We start from the raw sequence: 9558 nt of genomic DNA, 5'->3' as shown, positions 1-9558 counted from the left end.
AAACAAAAAAGGTCAATGAGCATATTTTGGATTAACATGTAAATGAATGTAGTCATCCTAAAAATAAAGGTGCAATTTCACATACCTTGCCTTCTTTGGAAACGAACTGATGAGCTCTCCCCTCGACAATCAGTACTGCCATCTCGGTTCTCTCCAGTCTAGATGCCGCCTGTTGGCCACTCCATACCTGCAGCATGAGTTGACAGAGCTGCTTCTTGTTGTCGTCATTTGCAAGGAACACCTTGAAGTCGTATGGCTTTCTTGTTGCTGGTCCGGCAAGAATGATCCTCTCTGAGCTGCCACGTCAAAGTCTTTCCTGAGCTTTGATGGATCCCGGAAAATAGCTGTCAGTTGAGAACAAGAAATGTTTTTTGGCAATCATCTGGTCAAGTATCTGAAGGCAGATCTCCCCACAGGTCGGGGGCAAGTTAGAAAGGACATGGAGAAGTGCCATTCCATCCTGGATGAATAGGGCATCCTTTGGATAAGGCAGCTCATCTTGGTTGAACTCTTCCATCAGGTAGTGCAGAATGGTGGCTTTGTTGGTCTTCGCAAAAAATCCATCTGATGTTCCAATACTTGGAGGCACTGGCATCAGGCTGTACTTCATGAGTTCATCCAAGTCAATTGGTTCATCTAGGCACTGTGACTTCACAAGGAGAAGGAATGCAAGTGGCCCTGGCGTACTTTGCCAAGTGGCCCTGGCGTACTTTGTCCTCGTAGGCTTGATACTTTCTAATAAGGTTCATGGTGGAGTCATCTTTGAGTGCGTCCTCAAGGTTCTCCCGGTTGCATGACTCGATAATCTCCAGTAGTGTGGAAGGATTGTCAATCATCAATGTGTTCTCTTCCTCAGCAAACTGTTCAATCAACAGCCTTTCCATTGCTTCGCAAACAGTTTTAATGCAAAACAGGGACTTGGCATATGCTTTTCCGCTAAGAACACCTTTTATGGATCCACTTGTCACAAGCTGTGCCTCTAAGAGAATCTCAGTGTATCCTGAACCCTTCATTTTGTGGCCTGTGAGCATGCCGATGAAGTTCATGGATGTGTGAAAGGGGCCAATCATTACAACATGTTTGGCAAACTCTTCTGGCCAACGCCAAATAATGGGGAGTGCCTTCATACAAACGCCAAGGTCAAATGTATTGAGGACCCATTTCTGACCCACCTCGGCTGTGGCTGCCTCGGACCGCTTCAGTAGCTCACGAACGACTGTGTTGTCAGTTATTGGTTGATGAATAGGTGTAAAGTAGTCAACAGTTGATTTCCTTGGTGGCGGAGTTCCAGTTGCAGAGATGAACCCCCCTAGTCCAGGCACAGGCTGTTCACCACTGCTTCCAATATACCTGCTGAAGAGCCAGACGTAGTACTCTTCTTTCTTGGTAGTATAAACTGTTTCATTTTTAACAGGTGGTGTGAATGAAGAGCCATCTGGAAACACTGGTCCATACGAGTGAAGTGCAGGGGTGGGAGGGTTTCTGGTGTATCAACTTTCAAGCTACGCTGTTTGGATTTATCCATCATTGGAAGCATTCGGACATTTGAATTTTGGATCCCGGGCTTGACCTCCTGTACCATGATTCCCCCAGCACTGTTGACAATATTGCTGCCATGAACATTCGTTGTAGTTTTGTTGAGGTTGTCCCACTCACAATGAAATACCATGTTGCCCTCTCCTGTCACAATCTGGGGTGTGAGATAGGTTGATACCTCATCCAGGACCTTGGCCAGTGCAGTTTCCATCTCTAAACCAAAATCATATGTCTCGGAGTGACCAAATCGGTGCAATATCTTGGTGAGCTGCTTGCTACGAAACAATTGTCGGTCACACACAGTAGCATGTGCTTTGGTAATTTCCATTTTCCATCTGACACTGCACGGCAAATGTCTTGTCCAATGGAGAATACCAGTCGCTTCATCTTTTCACTTGTATCTATGTCTTCTTTTCCTGACATCACCATGCCTAGAAAACAAATGAGATCAGATGGTAGTAGATCATCACAGCTGAGGTCCATATCATCTAATGTTGGCGGCCATGGGAGGACTTTGGAGTCTTTGTAAGCCTGTAGAATATTACTGCGAAGAAGCAGAGCAGCGTTTTGGTATTTGTCTTTGCTACCAAGCGTGTAAGCTTGTGCTAAAGCATCGTTAACCGAAATATTGGAATTGTACACAAGCCAAAATGAAATTGCATCAAGTTTGTCATGATCAACCTTCAGAGAGGACACATGCTCCTTGATTGAATCATTTTGTAGACGTTTCAGGAGTTTCTCTGAGCGGTAGTTTTCATTCTCCTGCCCATTGCGTTTCAGTTCTTCAATATAGAGCAAGCGCAATGATGTTAGACGCAGGACTTCATTCCGTTGGATGACATGAGTTCAAATGTGCTCCCGTACAAAATTCAGTGCCTTCTCATAAGCGGCCGAAATCTTCGCGTGTTCAGTACGCTTTGGGTCATTTGCTCTGTTAACCCCGCGTTCAAAGTTAGCAAATGCGGTGTGGAATGATCTCAAACATGATGGGTGATGTTTTGCTTCTACAGCAAAGAGGTCTACATTTTTCACACGTCTATGAAGCCGAAACATGCCCATTTTTTCAGCTCTCGTGTCAATTTGTTCCCATGCATTTTCCTTGTTTCTCCAAGATGAGAAATGGACAGGTCGTACAGTTTTTCGATCAGCACCTTTGATCTCTACTTTCTCACAATAAATGCACTCCTCTGAAAAGACAGGTCCAGTTGAATGTCTACGAGGTGAATGCAATAGCGAGGTGGATGCCTGTGGTTCCTCAGTTGTCTTATTTTCTATAAGATGCAGATTGCCAGAGAACCGCTGATAACACTGACGGTGATACCCATTATTTTCAAGGTCCTCGGGGACAGTCTCAGGAATCTGGTCGCATACAGACTGCATACGATAGGGAGATGCATGTGGCTGACAGAGCCGCAGGTCCCGGATTTCATGAAGGTGCTTTAGTTTATCAAATGCAGTTCCTTTGATTCTACTGAGTGGGGTAAAAGGCCCATGATCAGAGATGGATAACACATGAAGCATGCATACAGGTGCAGGTGAAGCAGGCTTTTTGCTCAGGCTGGTGCGTTCAGTGCTGGCAGATTCAGCATTCCTTCGCTTTGGCATGATGGCGAACTTATACCAAAACTATTACTCTGAAATGAGAAGTATAGGCCTATAACCAACATGATGAAGTGTTTTGAAATATTACTACCAATGACACTAAGTCATGCAAGTAATTGCATTAATTGTCTTATCAAATAGAGCTTGAGAGATTATATAAACACCTTTTACCTATCTGACTATAAGCAGACTAAATTATGATAAACCTAGAAAAGATAAACCTAGAATGATTCATAAATTGCTGAAAAACACACTGCTTCATCCAATATAAATGACACGGATTTAATGAATCACATCCTCTCCTATTCAGTAAAGTGTTGCCACCTATGATGAAATGATAAAAAATATTTCACTGCTTAATAAACACTAATTGGTAAGTACCCTCAGAATCTCTCATTACCTGACTATATCTCATTATAATAAAACAAATAAGCAAAAGGCACATTCAAATATAGTCTAATAATAAACATCAACCCATAAAACAAGGATACAGACAACACAATCTTCACGATTGCTATAACATTTGCAAAGATATGGTAAAAATAGGTTTTTCAGTAATGGCGGCACTAATTTGCATATCTTACATGTCAGGAACACATGTGGTCACTATGAGACTGGTCTTATATTGATGCTAGACCCTCAAAACCTGGGTCTAGACACCTTATTTTTGCAGTTATCTGTTGCATTGGCGGAGTTATAGCGATTTTAGTATTTTCATGTAATGGCGGCTTAATTTGCATAAAATAGGCACGTGGGACAATATTTCAAATTTTTAACATAGCAAACTGTTTTCTACACATTTTTCCCCATAGGAAGACATCAATTAGAAATTGATTTCCGGGGGGTGCACGCAGACCCCCTCTACCAACTAGACTATGAGATATAGCCAGCCAAACACAGGTCTCCCAAAAAACATAAGTGTTTTGGTAATCATCAATATATGACGTATGAAATCGACTTGTGTGCCATTGGTCAATTAAGCCAACTAATGCGCTCTCCTATAACAATCACGGCGTTTTAATTGGTTTAATTCCTGGAAGTATAGAACAATCAAATTGGGCCTAACAATCATTGCTCTGACAATTCCGAACCAGTCCCTCTGACGTGTAGATTAGTTTTAGAATAAAATAATTACACGCATCTATTATTTCGCAACATTCTGCTATCACTTTCTACAAATTATATTAGTTACATCATTTATTCTATACGCAGTTATATTATCATTTTGTATAATATGCATCATGATTATTATATTTATCATAAAAAATAATCATAGATAAGATAATAGATCAATAGAAAAATCAAATCAAAAGTTATCGTTTTCTTTTCTTACAGCAAGAGCAGCACGGTCAAGTTATTCTTTTTAAGATTATGGCTGTAGTGAACTTACAGTCTGTTAATAGTGACGATAACCATGAAAATCAACTAAATGCTGCAGTAGATACATAATAGAAAAATGATGAATGAACAAAAATTCACATTCTCATTTCTTATTCTAAACGAACTGCAATCGCGGATGTCGCATATAGACTATTCACGCGCTGTTCGTTGAACAGAGGATCTTCGGAGCATATCTGTGGAGATCGAGTTAAAATTTGAAGCACAATAGTGAAAATCTGCTCTTCTGTTTTGAAAAATCACGGCGAGGGGTTGTGGGCAAATTCCTTTACCACACAATGTTTGCTTGATTTTCCTGAGAAACCAGAGCTAGTCTGTAAATTATTTACTATCGCGAGAAGCGTTTCCCATCTCGTAGCCAAAACAATCATTATACGTAACGGCGGTAAGGGTGCACAACTCCGGCACATGAACATTAAGTCGATTTTATACGTCACAGTTTTCAGGATTTTCGAAGGGTTTTCCTCTGATTCTTTATTAGGTAGACCTGTGTTTGGCTGGCTATATCTCAGCTTCTAGTGGTTCAATCTTCTTGATTCTTTTTTTAGAGCATCAGTCAACACCTCAAGATAACTAATAAAGCATAATAATATTATGCTTTCTCTATTCTTTAAACATTATTTAGTCGTAGATTGTTACTTATTTTATGTTGCCAACATGTTTAGGAACATGACCATGCAAAAATTTTCAATGTAGCTTTATTATATGGCTTGCTATAGCTATGTGAAGCTATAATTTTAAAAACGACTAGATGTTTGACACATACTTGTAGGTCAACTATCAATGGTGTGACTATGTTACGGGTTTGTTTATTTTATGTAAAATTTATTCAGCTAACAAGTTCAGTGTATAAGCAATACAAATAATTAATTTAGTTTTGCTTTTTAGAGTGCTAAAGTTTCGTTTAGCTATAATGAGCAAAAGACACTTTACAAATTTGACACTTTATAATGAAGTCAACTGTAAATGATTACACACTTTACAAATGAATTTTGCAACTTATATTTTACTGAAACGACTTAGTTGCAAAATAAATATAACCTGAAACCAATCTTTAAATGCTATTTCACCACTTCAGCGAGTAAAGCCTTTTTGAGTGTGATATTTTTGGTAGCTGGGCATAGGGCAATGTTAGTGCCTCTACCATCTTTACATTGTCCACACCCAAAGCTGGTTTGTCGTCTCTTGGGTTCAGTACAGGAAGAACTACACACAAGACATTTTGGTCTATATGTTTTCTCAGCATATCTTGTCATGAAGTGGCGCTAGTAAGGCGAGCTGGTAAGACGGACGTGATTGAATTACCTATACTGTGATGACCTTTGTATACATTCGGGTTAGATGGTAGTGTGCTACATAAAGCTTTTGTGACCTTCTAAAAGCTGCCCCATCCAGAAGTGAATGAGGATTATCTAATTGGTATAGAATAAATGCATTCACTAGTGCAGCCTCTCATAAGAAATGATAAATTGCATGGTACCATTTCTTTACCTTGTGCGGTATTGGTGAGTAACACATTTTTTGTCAAATAAGTCAACACCACCCATTAAAGCGTTTTAATTTATGGCTACATTGGGTTTTTGGATCCTTCTGAACTCAGTGAGGCTATGCCGATATTGTATCTCTCTTTCACTGCAACCTACTCCATCAATATTTGATGAAAAATTGACCCTGGCAGTGTCTTGCCATGTGCATGCAAGTAAATCACCTTTCCTCATAAATACTGGATTGTCACCCTTTTTCAACTTTAGGTTAGCTGGTTTTAGGGAGCTTGGCATGTGCTTTCTGGTAACTCTTACAGTCCCACAGGCTCCAGTGTTCAACTGTTGCAGTGCATCAAACAGATCTGGACTTTTATCCATGTAAACATATGGCCCAAAATTTAAAAAATCATTTCCTAACAATCTGACTACAACATTGTAGCCAAGGCCTTTGTCTGTGTCGATAGGGTTCTGCTCCTTCCCGGTGTAAACTTTATAGTCCAGTAAGTATCCTGTTTTACTCTCGCAGAGTGACCATATTTTTATGCCCCAACGTATAGGCTTATTTGGCATATATTGTCCAAAAAAAGTCCTTCCCTTGAACCTTCTCATCATTTAATCTATGCTTAGTTCACAATGAGGTATGTAAGACTGTCTTGCGCGGGGATTCTGCAACACAATTAGGGGAGATATCTTGTAAAATGGATCATATCCTGCTTGCCCTCTAGGTATTCGCTCATCATTGTCGCAGAAATGTATGAATGTGTTCAGGAGTTGAAATCGGTTTCTTGACATTACTGAACAAAAACCTGAAAATGCATATAAGTCACCAAAAGCCCAGTAATCCTCAACTTTTGGTTTTGAGATTAAACCCATTAGAATTTGCAAGCCCACATAAGCTTTGATTTCTTCAGTGGTGGTACCTTGTCATTTGTTATATCTTGAATGTTCACCAAAATCCTTTGGGCCATCCAGAAACTGCAGAGCATAATTGTTTGTGTGATCAGCTATCATTTCAAAGGCTTCCTCAGGGAATAATTGATAGAAATAGTGTACAGAGTGCAGTACTGCAGGGTGGTGTTGTAGTTATGGGTCTTTTGTAATATTTTTATATTTTGAAAATCTCTCCTTGTCTCATGATCTGGGATGACCATTGCAGTTTACACATCTTGGTGCTTCTGTACAATTATGGTGAGTATTATTTTCATCTTGACCGCATGTGTCACATGTTTTATTTTTTGGAGAACGGTTGGTATGTCCGTATCGCTTGCATTTATAGCATTGGGTAACCTCATTTCTACACTCCCATTCTTCCACTTGTACAAAGATGTGATCAATTCTAATACTGTCTCGCATAACATTTTCAAGGTCCTGGAATGTTTCAAACTGGATTTTTTTATTGCAGCTGTTCTTCTCTTGTAATGCTTCTCCTTTTCATTTTTTACACTTTTTCTACATTGCATTGGCTTTTGGCCTCAGAGCTGCGTGTTTCCTTTGAGATCTCTTAAAGAACTTTTTTAGCCAACCTACATATGCCAGGCCCTGTGTTTCTTTGTTTGTTTCATTTGGTCTTTTGAATTGTTGTGCCACTTAGTATGGATGATTGCCATTTAGAGATGGCAGAGTCAACTTTATCTTGCTTGGAGAACTGAACTAATAGATTTTGAGAAGTCTTTAAATTTTGTGATTTTCTCAAGGGCAACATTTCCACATAGATTTCTTATTTCTCTCTTCACATAGCCATGTTTGTGGCACTATTGTCCTATTTTGCCATCTTCCATTTTTATTAAAACACATTTTCTCGCACTGAAACGTATCTGTGTACTGAGAATCTCCTTTGTCGCTGCAGTATTGCTCCTACCCTTTTTCTGATTTTCAGCCCTCTTATTTTGGCTTGGGTGTTCTTTAATGCACAGAGGTTGCGTAGCTGTGCCTAACTCATACATAGAAATGGAGTAGTATAGTTGTCTAATTTACGATATAGTAACACAACAAAAATGCAGAGACCGGTATGACCAACTGATCTGCTCTAGATGAAAGCGTAGAAAACCTAAGCGGTTCCGCATGACACCCATAAAATGGCAGTGAAATTATCGGAACACACCACCCCGTGACCGGGCGCATTGCGACGGCGAAGGCACACCCCAGCCAAGTTATTTCATTGCACAACTCACACACACACGCACACACACACACACACACACACTGACATAGCTTTGTTAAGGCATCAGTGTTGATGTATTTGGAGTCACAAGGTTAATTTGTTTTTATTTATTAAATAAGTTAAATAGAAAAGTTAGATATACAGTTCAATATATAAAGCTGTTCTTTACACTCCCCCAAAAATGTTTCCTGGAAAGAACGATTTCAAACTCGAGTTAGTATGATCAGCTTGTTCAGCGCTTTTTCTATCTCCGTAGCTCGTTTGATGGCTTTACTCTTGCCTATCTGAGTGTTGCCTAGTGCCAATCTTGCTCTTCTAGCTTTTCCGTCATGGCTTTCGATCATCTCTGTTACTTTAGCTAGCTTCCACTGGTTTCGCAGTGGGTTAGCATTCACCACAAAAACTATGTCTTTGACCCTCAGCGACTCATTCTCCTTAGTCCATTTCTGTCTATGCTGTAGGGTTTGCAGATATTCCAGTCTCCATTTCTTCCAAAAGACATTGGCCAAATGTTGTATTCTTTGCCACTGTTTTCGAGAGTAGGCATCTGCATCTTTGAAGTCTTCTGGTGGTAGTAGGCAAACATCTAATTTAAAGTGCAGCAAGTGATTAGGTGTGAGAGGATGGCTGTTGGGGTCGTTCAGATCTTTCATTGTGAGTGGTATGCTATTTATGATGCTAGTAGCCTTGTAGAAGAGTGTTCAAAAAGAAGAACTAGTGGGCTGTGCGTGTCTTTCCTGGATTAGTCCTTCCAGAGCCTATCACGCTGTTCTAATCTGTTTTTTCCAAACGCCTTCCATTTGGCTCGACGATGGGGATGTTGAAAAGTAGTTCACATTCAAACTTTGTTGCTAGTTTTTTGTGCAGCTCTTCATTTATCTCATCCTGGTTTTTTTCAGTTCTGTTTCTGCACTTTTGAAATTAGTGCCTTGGTCTGAATAGAGCGACCTCACATTGCTTCGCATGGCTATTAGGCATCTGAGTGAGTTGTCTAGCATTTCTATGTGGACTGCTCGAGATGTTAGGCATGTAAACAGCAGTCCGAAGCGTTTCACCTCACGGCGTTCATCTTTGACGTAAAATGGCCCAAAACAGTCCATTCCAGAGTAGTAGAATGGTGTGGCTGGTTCCGTTCGTACGGCTGGTAGGTCCGCCATTTTTTGAGTCTTCGTATTTCCTCTTAGTTTCTTGCATGTTACGCAATTGTGTATTACCGTAGACACTGCGGTAGATAGTCTTGTAATCCAGTATCCGTTCTGTCGTATTGTAGCAGTTTTCAATTGTTTTCCAGAGTGACCAGTTAGTCGATGATAGTATTGTATGATCAAGTTTATGATGTGGCATATCTTCGGCAGAATTGCTGGGTGTTTCAAGCCA

This window comes from Watersipora subatra, chromosome 10 (assembly GCF_963576615.1).
Source record: "Watersipora subatra chromosome 10, tzWatSuba1.1, whole genome shotgun sequence".
NCBI lineage: Eukaryota > Metazoa > Bryozoa > Gymnolaemata > Cheilostomatida > Watersiporidae > Watersipora > Watersipora subatra.
The sequence above is the reverse complement of the archived record's forward strand: the minus strand, read 5'-3'. Positions refer to the sequence as shown.